Source organism: Heterocephalus glaber, unplaced genomic scaffold (genome assembly GCF_053883595.1).
Source record: "Heterocephalus glaber isolate CG9 unplaced genomic scaffold, H.glaber_assembly_v1.0 deba00001537, whole genome shotgun sequence".
NCBI classification, from domain to species: domain Eukaryota; kingdom Metazoa; phylum Chordata; class Mammalia; order Rodentia; family Bathyergidae; genus Heterocephalus; species Heterocephalus glaber.
Genome location: NW_028258332.1, coordinates 56,634 through 71,186, shown reverse-complemented (window position 1 = coordinate 71,186; position 14,553 = coordinate 56,634). Strand labels below are relative to the sequence as shown.

General features: G+C 45.0%; 1 long non-coding RNA gene across 1 annotated transcript in view; it reads left to right on the top strand.

Annotated features, from left to right (window-relative positions):
* Positions 1-1,245: 1,245 nt before the first annotated feature.
* LOC147824584 (uncharacterized) overlaps positions 1,246-14,553 on the top strand; it is a 43,852-nt gene continuing 30,544 nt past the window's right edge. Inside the window, exon 1 of the long non-coding RNA XR_015442145.1 lies at positions 1,246-14,265. This is a non-coding gene — a long non-coding RNA (uncharacterized LOC147824584). The remainder of the gene's footprint in view (positions 14,266-14,553) is intronic.

The following is a 14,553-nucleotide window of genomic DNA, read 5'->3' as shown; positions in this document are numbered from 1 at the left end:
CTTTTTAAATTTTTTAAATTTTTGAGAGAGAATGTTGCTAAGTTGCACTGGCTGGGCTTCAATTTGCAATCCTTCTGCCTCGGCCTTCCAGAATGCTGGGATTACAAGTGTGCACCACTGCTACTGGCTACTCCTCACTTTTTTTTAGGATCCCAATTGTGCTTATGGGCTTTGTATGTATCAAGAGGTGAACCTCTTACACATAACTAGTAAGGATGTGTGGTCCAATTGTGCTGGGGGCACCAAATCAGCCCGCACCCCAGCAGCAATCCACCGGACCCCCCCCCCTTTGGCCTCTTCTCTATACAGCCACCTGGTTCCACACTACAAAGATGCAGAGGACAAAGGGAAAGGAATGGAAAAAGAATTAAGATGTGTTATGTACGTGTACCAACTCCCCACGAGGAATTCAATCATTATGTACTGCAATAATGTACTAATAAAACTTAATAAAGAAAAATGAAAAATGACACGATAGCAAATTGCAGTGTGTGGTCCTGGGTGGGGTCTTGGATCAGGCAGATAAACTGCCATAAAAAAACCCCACTATTGAAGTTCTCTTACAGCCTAGTTGAACTCGTAGGACTCTATGCGTTGATGTCAAGGCATTTTTTTGCGCCTCCTTCAGTACTACTTCCTGCACATGCGCACTCTTTGGTACCTGCGCCACAATGGGCATGCGTCTTAAGAACATCCGGGCACTTCCCAACTGGCACGCACTTGGCGGCCGTTAGCAGTACCTTCCCGTGCGGCTGCGGCGCCGGACTGCGGACTGCGGCGGTGGAGTCTCAGTCCTGGGAGAGGTTTCTAAAACTGACGTATGTAAAAAATGTGATTGAGGCCCAGTCCTCCAGACCCCTCTGTACTGAACAAGCTTTGCGGGCTTTCCCTCACGTTTCCATTTGCTTGGTTTGGCTGTAGGTTGGAAGGGAGGGAAGTGGCCGGCAGTGCCTTGATGAAGCGCTCTTGAGGTCCACAGCTTTCCACAGGGATGAGGAGCTGGCTGTGCGGGGTTGGCTGAGGCTCAGAGCGGGAGGTTTTCCCCAAGACTGTGTCATGGCAGGCTTAGAAAAGCAGGTAGGGCCCCAGAGTAGACATCCAGTGCACGGGTTATCAGCATGTTTAAAAGACTCTGGAGCAAAGGAAGTTTTAAAAAAGTTGACGGAAAACATTCAATGGTCTGTTTGAAAAGACCTAGCCCTAGCCAAAGTAAAACTGACAGATCTATCCAGGACCAGGGTATAAGCAATCAATGTTTTAAATTTTGAAGGTAGGGGGCAGGGGTTAGCGCAGCAGTGCTGCACCTGCCTGGCAAGCGCAAGGTCCTGAGTTCAATTCTTGGTACCCTTTGGATATATTGTTTTAGTGTAGTGTTCGGAACTGATGTCACAAACATTATTGCACCCTTTATATCTGGTATAGATTTAGCTATTGAAAATACACCTCTAATATTTCTTCTTTATTTGTTAAGTGTGGTGCTCAATATCTTTGTGTTATTTGAGGGAGGATCAGGTTCTGTTGTGTCCCTGCCTACAGATCTCATGCACTTTCTACTAACCTCAGCAGAGGAATAAACCTTATAACACACTGCAATAACTAGATGGATCCATGGGAGACTCTCAAGCAACTAGGCAAGTATTTCCACAGGAGTATGCATGTGCTGTTGCATTGGTAGAGTAATAATACATTGGTAGAGTAATAATACATTGGAAGAGTTTGATAGTGGTAAAAAATCCTCAGTGATATGATCATATGGAGATTGTGCAGGTAGACAAGGAAAAGGAGAGCAGTAAAGGATAGGTTATCTTGGGAATCTTTTCCAGTGACCTGTCCTGACCTCCCTTACAGTGAGTCATTAGAGGCCATCCCATTGAACATCTCCACCTTCCAGGTAGGGGCATGTGTGGGCATCCATCATAGCAGGAGTCAGAGGATGTCCATAGGCATTGGTAAGTGATGGTGGGGTCCATGCATGTTGATGTGGCTTTATTTTAGGTGCAGGAGCCAAGGTAAGCGAGGAATGTGAAAGCCAATTCAGCACATATGAGTTTGTTGTCAGATGCAGGAAAATGAATGTAGAGGGATCTGAGTGTCTTGGGATTGCTTTTTCCTGGTCCAGTGACATTGTTGTGGACCAGTGTTCTAAGCACAAAGCACAGGAATCTAGAGAGTTGAACATTTGATGAGGAAGAGTGTCTGGTGATGACAGTGTTTCCCTTGGATTAGTTCTAGTATCAGGGTCAAATGAAGGCCTCTGTGGAAGTGGTGATGGACAAGAAATTTGCCAGGTTTTCTTGTATAGCAATGTATGTGAAGAACAGGATTGTTAGACTTCCCTTAAGGAAAGTATATGCAGAGAGAGAGAAAACCTTTCTGAGTCAAGATTGCTGATCGTCAGGCAATTCCTAACATGGATGTAGCCTCATTCTCAGAGGCTCATGTTTCTTAGTGAGGTCAGAAAACAGGCTCGGTGCAGCATGTTGTTGGCAGTATTGCAACCTGGTATCCTGGTAAGGGCCCCCTGCTCACCAGGTCTTGTGAAATGTTACTGTGTTCAGATATAGGACACTTTTATTTTCTGAATATACACTGGAGGAAGCTATGTTGGCAGCCTTGTCTTTTGTTTGCTGTTTGACATGTGTGACACAAAGGTAGAACAAGAGACTCTTCCCAACCAGTAAGTTCCTCATTTTCATGTAGGATTGCAGGTCACTAAAGTTGTTTCCATGCTCACTGTGGAATATGGAGAGGCAGAGATTCCTGTCAATTTCCAGATTTCTACAACTGGTCCTACTGACTTTGGAGGTTCTTCAGGTTTCTTTTGGAGAAATGAAGGTGTCTTTTACCAGGCTTTTTACACAGAGTTCCCCAAGGACCCAGGTTGTCAAGCAAGTGGGCTCCTCAAGTGTGTTGCCCTCCGCACTTCTCACATGTAGTTGTGCCAGGAGTCCTGGACTAAATTGATATTCCTGATGAGTTTTTAATGGGTTCTGATGTCATGGTGTGGCCTGCAACACAGTCCTGTGGATCACTAGAGACATCAGGTAATTGTGGGCTTAGCAGAATCTGCCAACATTGCACAGGGAGTAGATGAGGAAGATTGCTCTGGGCATTCCCACCCCTTTCTTGATCAGGTCAGATAGGATTGCAACCACGGTGATGCTATTGCCTGAGAGTGGACCCTTGGCACAGACAATGTCAAGTGGATGCCAAAATGTTGAGCCTTAAAGAGTGATCCTATGGAGGATTTTGTGCTTATTTTGGCCAATCCCAAGGAGCAGTAAGCAAAGGAGTGTTTACAGGTGTCCACTTAGAAGAAGTTTGACCTGGAGTCAGGACTCTCCCTGTTAATCATCCTAGCATCCAGGTACATTTCCATTGTCACTCTGTGGTTTTGCAGGCACTGGATTTCTCACAGGGTGTACATGACCACCTTCCTCTTCCTCAGAGTTACTGAGAACTTGGTGGTCAGAACCTCATATAAATGTCAGGTAAGCATCAGGGAGCTGGTACCTGGTTGGTGACCACGTGATCTTCAGTATTCCAGTGGATATCAAGATTATATTCATAAGGAGACTTTGTCATTTCCCTTGGTGGGCATCCACTGAAGTTCTTGCCTATTGTAGAGTTGAAGGCCTATGTCCATTTGCCCTCAGCATCTTCTTTCAGATATAGATATGACTGCAGAAGTTGAGGTTCTCATGTTTCACCCTTTAATTGGAAAGTGTGGCATTCAGTACCTTCTTGCTATCCTTAGGAAGCATCAAGTGCTGATGGATCCAAGCCAACAGGTCTGTATTTCCCACTGGTTACAGTAGAGGCATAAGTTGGATAATCAATCATTGTCATAGAGTTGGTTCCAGAGATATGCAGCATAGCAGTTTGTCAGGTATCACCCTGGGAGTGTCAGTTTTCTTTTGCCAGGCTAAGCTGTCACATGCAGGTAGAGTCCATAGACTTCAGATTTTAGGATGACATGAAGATTGGGCAGGTGGACAATGAAATGTTTTCCAGTAAAGAATGGGTTTTCTTGGACATCTCTTCCAGTGAGTGGTCTAGAACTCACAGTGAGCCTTGAAATGCCATCCTGTTGTATATCTCTAGGTTTCCAGTAAGTGCAGTTGTATGCCTCCCTCCTGCCAGGTGAAAGGAGATCTCCATGGTGTCTGGTAAGTGATGGTGGGGTGCCTTTAGATTGTTGTGGCCCTGCTTTGTGTACAGGTGACCAAGGAAGCAACAAGGGTAGAACTTAGCCAATCCAGTGCACATGATTGTGCCCTCAGTGTAGAGGTCAGGAACATATATGTTGAGGGATCTAAGGGTCTTTGATTGCTATTGCCCTGGTCCAGTGACCTTTTGGTGAGGCAGACAACTGAGCATGCAGCACAGTATTCTTAGCAGGTGAGCACTTGATGTGGATGAATGGGGATGATAGTGTTTCCCTCAGGTTGGTTCTGGAACCAGAGTCAACCGAAAGTCTTTTGTGCCAGTGGTGATAGCCAAGGAAAGGGCTGGGTGTTCTTGCAGAAAAAAATGTCAGCTGAATTATATGCTTTTCACATAGTGTTATAGGACTTCCCTCAGGTAGGTGTGCTCTGTGACAGAGAAGTTTTTTGAGATTACAGATCAAGTAAGTCCTAATATGGACATAGCCCATGTCTAGGGTCTTGATATTCCTGGTAAGGTTGAAAAGTAGCCTTGGCCAAATCTATTGTTGTCAGGTACAAATCAGGGTGTTGGGAGCTCCTTGGAATCATGAAATCTTTCATATCCTGGTGGATATCGGGAGTTGGTATATAACAAAATATTCTCATGTTTCCAGAGGGGACATGCAAGGAAGCTTTTGGATATTGTAGCACTTAGGCCAATGTCACATTTACCCTCAGAGCCTTTTTTTCTAGATACAGATTTGAGTACTGCTGGTGAACTTGTGATGTTTTCTTTTTTATTTCACAAGTGTGGTGTTCAGTGCCTCCTTGTTCTTTTGAGGGAGTGCCAGGTGCTATTAAATTCCAGCATGCAGACCTTCTGAATTTCATACTGGTTCCAATGAGGGAGTAATCAGGACATCAGGTCATTGTCATGGGATGAGTCCCTGAGATACAGGTTGGACGTTTTTGCAAATATGTCCTTGGAGGTGCCCACCTACTATTGCATGGATAGTCTGTACACACAAAGGAAGAACCTTGTAGTGTCGATGAACCCAAAGTGAAACAATAATGTGGAGATTGTGCAGGTGAACATGGAAACATCTACCAGTAGAATATAGATTTTTGTGGACATTTTTTTCAGTGAGGGAGGGGTCTGGTTTTCATTGTGAGCCATGAGATCCCATCCCATTGAACATCCCCAGGTTCTTGGGAGCTCTAAGTTTAGGCTTCCATCATCACACCAGACATGTGATTGCCATGGATTTTGGTAGGTTATGGTCAGATCTCTGTGGGTCATAGTGACCATGCTTGTGGTGCAGTTGCTCAGGGAAGTGATGACGTGGGAAATAAGCCAAACTAGGGACTGTGAGTTTGGGTATGGTGTAATTATAGGAAAATGAATATTGAGTTATATATGTGTTCTTGGGTTGCTTTTTCCCAGTCCCAAAACATTGTGTTGGACCAGACTTCTGAGCAGAAAGCATGGAATCTTGGCAGGGGACCAGCTGATGAGGATGAGTGTTTCACAAAGTTGGTGTTCCTCTCGGATTGATTCTGGTATGTGTATGGTAAAAGCCTTCTGTGCCAGTGGACATAGCCAAGGGAGGGCCAGCTGTTCTTACAGAGCAAAGTGGTTGCTGAATTGCATGGTTTTCCATGGTGTGGTTGGACTTTCCTTCAGGTAGGCACGTGTAGTGGTGAAGCAGTTTTTTGGAGTTGAGATTGCTGATGGTCAGGTAAGTACATGGATATAGCCTGGATCTTGGGCCTGATGATTTCAGTGAGTTTAAAGAGAAGCCTCTCCCTGACCTGGTGTTTCCATGTTTTGTTACCAGGTGTTCTGCAAAGGGATTTCCTAGAGATCAGGTTTTGTGAGTTGCCACCTTCAGCCATGGTTACCCTTGGTTTTTTCCTCTGTGACAGTGAAGGTAAAACAAGAATTTTCAAATGGCTATTGATAAGAATTACATTTTCATGTAGGATGTCTGGGCCCTTAGGCAGTTTCCATGCTGTTGTCCTGTATGGTATGAGGCAGGGATTCTTGTGAATATCTAGGTGTCTAGTACTCCCAGTGGTGACTCTTAGAACTTTTGTAGGTTTCTGTTCAAGGAAGCTAGATTTCTCATAACAGCTCTTGTCCCCAGAGCTCTCCAAGAAGCCAGGTAGTGAAGCAAGTGAGCTCCACAAAGAGACACAGTGAACCTTGCAATTCTTACATGTGCTGGTGCAAGGATATGTGGACTAAAGCAGTATTGCTGGTGCGTATTTCACAGGGCTCCTGAAGAGGTATATGAAGAGCTATTGTGGATCTCTACAGACATCAAGTAAGTGTGGGTTTGATGTCAGGCCACCAATGAGTTCTTCCCGCTCCATGTGCATGTGTTGGAAAGTGTCCCTCAAGTGAGGGACAAGTGTTGCAAGTGAGGAAAGTGTCCCTCAGGATTTCTTGCTCCTTTATTGATTTGAACTTCCTCTGATCAGAAAGAATGAAGTCCTTGGAAATCCTACAGTCTGTGAGGGGACTCTTGGCAGGGGTGAGGTCAGGTAAATGCCAGGATGATGGGCACTGAAGTGTTATTCTGTGCAAGTTTGTGGGCTTGTTTCTACCCTACAGGGGAGCAGGAAGCACAGTAGTATTTTCAGCAATCCACATAGGAGAATTTCTTTGATTCTGGGCAGGGTACTCTTTTCTTGACAATAATCCCAGCATCCAGATTGGTTTCAAATGTCCCTCTATTGTTATCAGGGACAATGAAATGCACATTGGCTCTACACCTCAACCCTCTGCATTATATTATTTCAGATTGCCTTCAAAAGACGATGGTGATGCCAAGAATTCTGTGACCAGAACCTCATACAAATGTCAGGAAAGAATCATTTTGCTGGTATGTCTTTGGGATCACATGATCTTCCATCTTCATGTGAATATAAGGAATGTGTACATAATGAGATATTCATGTTTCCTTGACACACATCCACTGAAGAACACAGTTGATGTAGGGTTCAGGCAAGGGCAACATTTCTCCTCAAGGCCTCATTTTCTGGCACAAAGTTGACTGCTGATGGTGAATCTGTGATGTTTCCTCATTTATTTGGCTGGTGGGTTCAGTGCCTTGCTATCCTGAGGGGGCAGCAAGTGCTGTTGAATTCCTGCAGGCAGATCTTGTGCATTTCATACTGGTACCAGAAAGGGAATAGGTAGTACAACAAGTTCTTATGGTAGGGTTCTTCCCTGAAAGATGGATTGGAGAAGTTCTGTGGGCATGTTTTTAGGAGTGTCCATTTACTATTGGCTGACTAGTTCATGGGCATATAGGAGGAGCCTGGCAGTGGTGATGACACCTAAATGATAGGATGAGTTAGAGATTGTGCAGGTGGACACAGAAAATTAGAACAATAAAGAATAGGTTTTCTTGGGTGCCTTTTCCAATGTGAGGTCTGGAACTCACTGTGAGCCATGAGACACCATCATGTCAAATATGGCCAGTTTGCATGCAAGTACATGTGCGGGTCTCCCTCCTAGCACCACACAGTGATCTATCTGGACTTTGGTGAGTGAATGTATGGTTCCTATGTGTGGCCATGGACATGACTTCTGTGTACAGCCTGGGGAACCACTGAAGAAGGTAGTAAGTCAATCCAGTGTCCAAGAGTATGCCCTTAGTGTGGATTGCTGGATGTCATGTTGAGGGAGTTTATCAATCCATGGGATTGGTTTTTCTCTGTACTAATGAGACTGTGGTGGACCATCCCTCTGAGCAGGAAGCAGGAATCTTGCCAGGTAACCTGCTGGTTAGTATGAGTTTCTTGGGATGATGGTGTGTTCCCCTCAAAGTGGTTCTGCTGCCATGGTGGAGTGATACACTTTCTGACAGTGGAGATGGACGAGAAAGGGCAAGGTCTTCTTGCAAAGCAAAGGACATGCTAAAGAACATTCTTTTTACATGATACTGTTGGACTTTGCTTCCAATAGGTATATGCAGAGATGAAATAAATTTTTTGAGTCGAGATTGCAGGTAATCAGGTAAGTCTTAGCTTGGACAAAGTCTGGTTCTTGGGGCCTGGTGGTCCTTAGTGAGATCAAAAAGGAGCTTCTGCCTAACTTGGTGTTGCCATGTTTTGTCACCAGGTGGCCTGTGAAGCTCCTGGCTGGTGGTCAAGTCTTCTGAGATTTGCCACCTTCACCCATGTGAGCCCTTCTTTTATTCCCATGAGCACTGGACCTGGGCCCTTGGGCAGTCATGTCTTCTCCTTGCTGTTTGTGACAGTGAAGGTGAAACAATTGACTTTTCCCAGTGTCTACAGGTAAGCATCGCATTTTCATGTAGGATGGTGGCCCAGTAGGTGATTTTTTCATTCTTGCTGTTGTATATGAAGGGGCAGGGCTTCTTGTTGATATACAGTTTTCCACCAGCATGGATATTAACTCTTGAACTTCAGCAGATTTCCATTTTAGGGAGAAAGATTTCTCTTGCCTGGCTTTCTCTGTGGAGTTCTTCAAGGTCCCAGGTTGACATAAGTGGGCTCTCCAAACAAACATAGTGACCACCACAATTATCACATGCAGGTACAAGGAGACAAGGACTGAATCAATATTTGCAATGTGTTTTTCACAGAGATCCTGATGTCACAGTGAAGCCTACATCATACTCATTCAGATTCCTACAGACATCTAGCTGGTAAGTGTGGCCTTGTAGATCTCAACTCCTCCACATGCACAGGGAGCTGATGAAGGTGTTCCTAGGCATTCCAGGCTCCCTCCCAGATTTGACAATTCTCTGGTTAGAAAGGAGGCCATCCTTGGTGTTGCTGTTATCTGATGGATCCCATGGTGTATATGAGCTCAAATGGATGCCAGAATGGTGTGTATTGAAGTACTTAGTGACTCTGTCCAGGTTTTTGTGTTTCTCTTGCCCATACCCATGGGCAGTTAACCTAGGAGAGTTTGCACAGGCCACCTAAGAAAGGGTGGCTTCTGTGGACAAGAATGTTTTTCTGGCAATCATCCCAGCATCAAGGTAAGTTTTTAGTGCCACTCATACTCTTCTGGCTGACCGAAATGCTCATTGGCTCTACACTGACATGCGCTTCTTCTCTTTTTTTCCAGGTTTCCTTGAAGAGAGGGGGATAGGGATGCCAAGAAGTCTTTGGCAAGAAGCTTGTATAAATATCAGGTAAGAATCAGGGTGCTGATACTTTGTTCTGACCTTGTGATCTTCAGGATCCAGGTGGATGTCAGGAGCATGTGCCTGATGACATGTGTTTCTGGGTCACATCCCCTGAAGGTCTTAGGTAGTGCAGAGTTGAGAACTAGTACCACATTCATCTTCAGAACTTTTATTTTTTACCCATAGATTTGAATACTGTTGGCAAATGTGATATTTTCCCTTTTATTTAGCAAATTTTTGTTCAGTTCCTTTTTGGTCTCATGAGGGAGCTAAAGGTACTCTTGAATCCCAGCCAGCAGATTCAGTGCATTTCATGGGGCCCACATGACCTGCCAGATGCAGGTGGCTCAGGGGGATGTGGTAACAAGATATTCTTATGTTTCTTGGAGATGTATCCTCTGAAAGACAAAGCTAGTGAAGGGTTCAGAGCTGATGCCACATTCAACCACAAAGCTTTTTTTCTTGAATAGATTTTGAATATTAATGGTGAACTTCTGCTGTTTCCCCATATTTGGCAAGTAGTGTTCAGTGCCTTCTTGCTACCCATAGGGACCACGGCATGCTATTGCATCCATGCTGTCAGATTTCACATGTACCCTAATGGTCCCGCTGGGCAGGAAAGCTGGTCAACAGGTCATTTTCAAGGGTGGACCACTGAGAGTAGGCATGGGGGTGCTGTGGCAGGTCTTTCCTCATGAGAGTCAGCTCACTGTTTCTTGGCTAGTGTGTCATCACCGGGGAGGGCCTGGGAGTGCCTGTGGGCCCGAGTGACAGGGTGATGTGGGGACTGTGCCAATGGACACAGAAGGGCACTGGCCAAGGAACCTGTGTCCCCAGACACCTTTTGCAGTGAGCAATCCCGAGCTGAGTGTGAGCCTCGAGAGGCCATCCAATTGAACACTGCCAGATCCAGGTAAGGGTAGGCAAGAGCCTTCATCACAGTGTGATCAGAGCATCTCCATGGGCTTGGGTAAGTGATGGTTGGCCCACTGTGGGCTGCTCTGGCTATGCTTTGTGTGCAGCTGCCCAGGGAGCAATAACTTGGGGAATGAGCCAATTTTATGACCATGAGTTTTTTCCTTGGTGTATGGTGCAGTACAGGAAATGTTGAGGTTCTGTGCATCCAGGGAGTGTTTTTTCTTGATCCAGTGACATTGCGGCAGAACAACCTGCCCAGCAAGAGGCACTGGAATCAGTGCAGGTGACCAGTTGATGAGGATTAGTAACTTGGGATGATAGTTTTACCCTCAGATTGGTTGTGGCATCCAGGTGGGGAGAAAACATTTGTGCAAGTGGTGATGAATGATGGAAAAGCCATGTGCTCTTGCAAGGTATGCTGAATTACATGGCTTTAAAATGGTTTGTTTGGCCTTCTTTTCAGGTATATATATATATGTATATATAAGGATGAAAGTCAGTTTGTTGAGGTGAGATTGCTGATGGTAAGGTAATTACTAATGTGGACATAGCATGAATCATGCTTCCCTAGGGAGGTCAAAAATGAGCTTCTGCCAAACCTGGTGTTGTGATGTTTTGTCACAAGGTATCTCAAAAATGCCTGAGTCCAGATCAGATCTTGCATGTGGCCAACTTCAGCCATGGGTTATCATTTATCTTTGTTTGTTTGAGACAGGGTCTTAATATGTACTTCAGCCTGTCCTTGAACTCACTATGTAGCCCAGGCTGGGATCAAACTCAAAGCGATCCTCTCAGCTCAGCCTCTCAAATGCTGGGATTACAGGCATGTGCCACCATGCCCACTTTTGTTTCTCAGGAATGTTGGAGGAGGGCACATGGGCACCCTTCTGTTTGGACCACTGTTTGGTGTGTGTATGACTCAGGGTAGAATGAGTCTTTGTGGTGATTACAGGTAAGCACCCCATTGCATGTAGAATGATTAGGCCTTAATGTATTTTTTGTGTTCACAGCCAGAGATTGCTGATTGTATCCAAATGCCAATCACTGGGGATACTGACCCTCAGAACATCTTCAGGCTTCACTTTAACAGCTTTGTCCTTTCTGTTCTACAAGGATCCAGATTGTCCAACAAGTGGGCTCTGCAAACTAATGCAGTGACCTCTGCCATTCTCACAATTAGTGCTGCAAGGAGATGTGTACTAAGTCAGTATTCCTAGATGTGGTGTTGACAGGGCTACCTATGCATGTCAGAGTGAGCCACAGAAAATATGCAGGAGGATCCTTAAAGATAGATGGTAAGTGCATTTAGGCCCAGCACACCTGCCTGATGAGAAGATAACAGAGGTGTCCTTGGGCATTCCAGGCCCCTACCTTGAAATTCAGGTACTTAGATCAGAAGGGATGGAGCCTTTGGCCATGCTACTATTTCAGGGGATCCTTGGCATGAACAGGGACAAATGGATGCCCAACTTGTGAGCATTGAATGTGTGATTCTTTTTTTTTTTTGGTACCGGGGATCAAACTCGGGTCCTTGCTCTTGTGCAGCAGGTAGCAAAACCACTGAGCTAAATTCCCGGCCCTGAATATGTGATTCTATCCAGGGTTTGTACTTGTTGGAGCACTGCCCAGGTAGCAATAAGCATAGGAGAGTTTGCAGGTGTCCCCTTAGGAGAGATTTAATTCTGGGGATTGGACTGTGTTTCTGGCAAGAATCCCATCATTGAAGTTCGTTTCTTGTGTCACTCAGTGGTTTTCTTGTGCATTGAAATGCTCATCAGCTCTATGTTGAAACCTTCTTCCTCATACTTTCTCCAGTTTCCCTTGAAGAGAGGATCCTGAAGTCTAAAAGCCTATGGCCATAAATCATGCAAAGGTAGCAATCAGGGTCCTCATATCACTTTAGGGAATACATCATCTGGATCCAGATGAATGTCAGAAGGGAACATATACCGAGATGGTCTCATGTTTCCTGGGAATATCTCCTGTGAACAAGCCTTCCTGGTTTTGTAAGGAAGCATTAGGTGCTATTGCTTCCCTGCCTGCAAGTCTCATCCATTTTATACTTGTCCCAGCAGGGGAATAAATGGGGCAACACATCATTGTTATGGGGGGGTGGTCCTTGGGTAGGAACTGGGGCAGTTGGGCAGGTATCTTCTGGAGAGAGTCCATTAACTGTTGATAGCTCGTCCATGGGCCCATAGGAGGAGCATGGTGGAGGTGATATACTCTGAATGAGAGGAAGATGTGGAGATTGTGCAGGTATGTATGGAAAAAGGTACTGGTAAAGAGTGGGAGTTCTTGGGCATCTTTTTCACGGAACAATCCTGAAGAGATGGTGACCCAGGAGAAGCCAAACCTTTGAGTAGTGCCAGGATCCAGGTAAGGGCAGGCATGGGCCTGCATCTCAGTACAGGACAGAGAATCTCCATGGAACTTGGTGATGGGGGCAATGAGGTTTGTTTTGATCTTATTTTGAGTACAAATACCCAGGGAAGCAAAGAATATAGAACTTTGCCAGTCTAGTGACCAGGAGTTTGTGCTTCATATATGGTGAAAGAAAATGAGTGTTGAGGGCCTGTGTGTCCTGAGATTGCCCATACCCTCATCTAGTGACACTGTGGTGGACCAGTGTGCAGAACAGAATGAAAAGAATCTTTGTAGGACTAGTTGATGATGATTAGTTTCATGAGATGATAGTGTTCTCCTCAGATTGGTTCTGGTATGTGGGTGAAATGAAAGCCTTCTCTTCAAGCAGTGATGTCCATGTGAGGGCCGAATACTCTTGCAGAGCAAACTGCATGCTGAATTACATGGTGTTATCATAGTGTAGCTGGCAAAATGCAGCAGTTAAGAAAAGTTTGTTGAGGAAAGATTGCAGATGGTCAGGTAACTCCTAATGTGGACATAGCCTGTTTCACAAGGCTTGTTGTTCATCAGAGGTCAAAAGGAATCTGTGCCTAATCTGGTTTTGCCATATTTTATGACTAGCCATCCTGCTAAGGGCCTAGCTGGTGATTAGGTTTGTGAGATGTTGCTCCCATTGTCTATAGAACACCTCTCTTTTCTGCTGAACATTGGAGAGGAGACCTGAGCATATTGGTCATTTCTACATTTTTGGACATTTGTGCTACTGAAGGTAAAATAAGAGGCTTTCTCCAATGGCTATGGGTAAGCATTCAGTTTTTGTGTAGGATGGCTGGCCTACATACAGTTTTCAAGTTCTCCATCCTTGAACAAGATGCATGGATACTTGTTCATATCCTGCTTTCCACCAGTATTGATCCTTGGAACTCCCTCAGATTCCTGTATAGGGAGAGATAATTTTTACCAGGTGTTGTCTGTTGACTTCTGCAAGGATGCATGTCAAGAACCCAGCAGGTTCTGAAAACAAACACAGTAACCTTTGCAGTTCTCATCTGTGCTGGTGTGAGGAGATGTGGACTAAATCCCTCTTGTGTTTTCCCTCTTGTGTTTTTCACAGGGCTCCTGTTGTCAGAGTGAGACACACAAAGTACAGTGATCTCTACACACCTCCATGGAAGTGTGTACTTGTGTCCTGGCCACCAATGAGGATGCATGAACTCCACATGCACATGTGACAAAAGTGTCCCTCATTCTTCCTTTCTGCTGTGTTGATTTGGAGGATTTCAGGTCACATGGAGGGAATCCTCAGCCAGTCCAGTGACTACAAGGGCACACTGGGCTTGGATAGGTCAAATGGATACCAAACCAGTGAGCATTGAAAATGTACTTCTGTGCAGGTTTTGACCCTTGTTTTGGTTGGTTGCAGTAAGCATAGGTGAGTTTGAAGGTGTCCACCTAGGAGAGTTTGAACTCTGGGGACAGTAATGTTTCCTTGACAATCCTCTCAGTATACAGGTAGGTTTCTAGTGTCATCAAAGTTTTTCTTGTGCACAGAAATGCCTATGGACTCTACACTGACACCCTCTTGTCCATGTCTTCTCAAGTTCCCTTCAAGAGAAAATATGAAATGTAGAAGACTGGCTGCAACCTCATGGACATCTTAGGTAAGAACCATGGTCCTTGTACCTCATTGAGGACCGTGGGATCTTTTGTATCCAGGTGGACATGAGGAGAGTGTGCATAAGGTGTTGTCCTGTTTCCTGGACAAGTATCCTCTGCAGGTCTGGAGTAGTGTAAGGTTCTGAGCTGATTTCATATTCAACATCAGTGACACTATTTCTGGCATAGATATGACTATTGATGGTGAACTTCTGATGTAACCCACTCTATTTTGCAAGTTTGTATTCAGTGTCTTTTTGCTATTGTGTGGGAGCATTAGATGATATTGGATC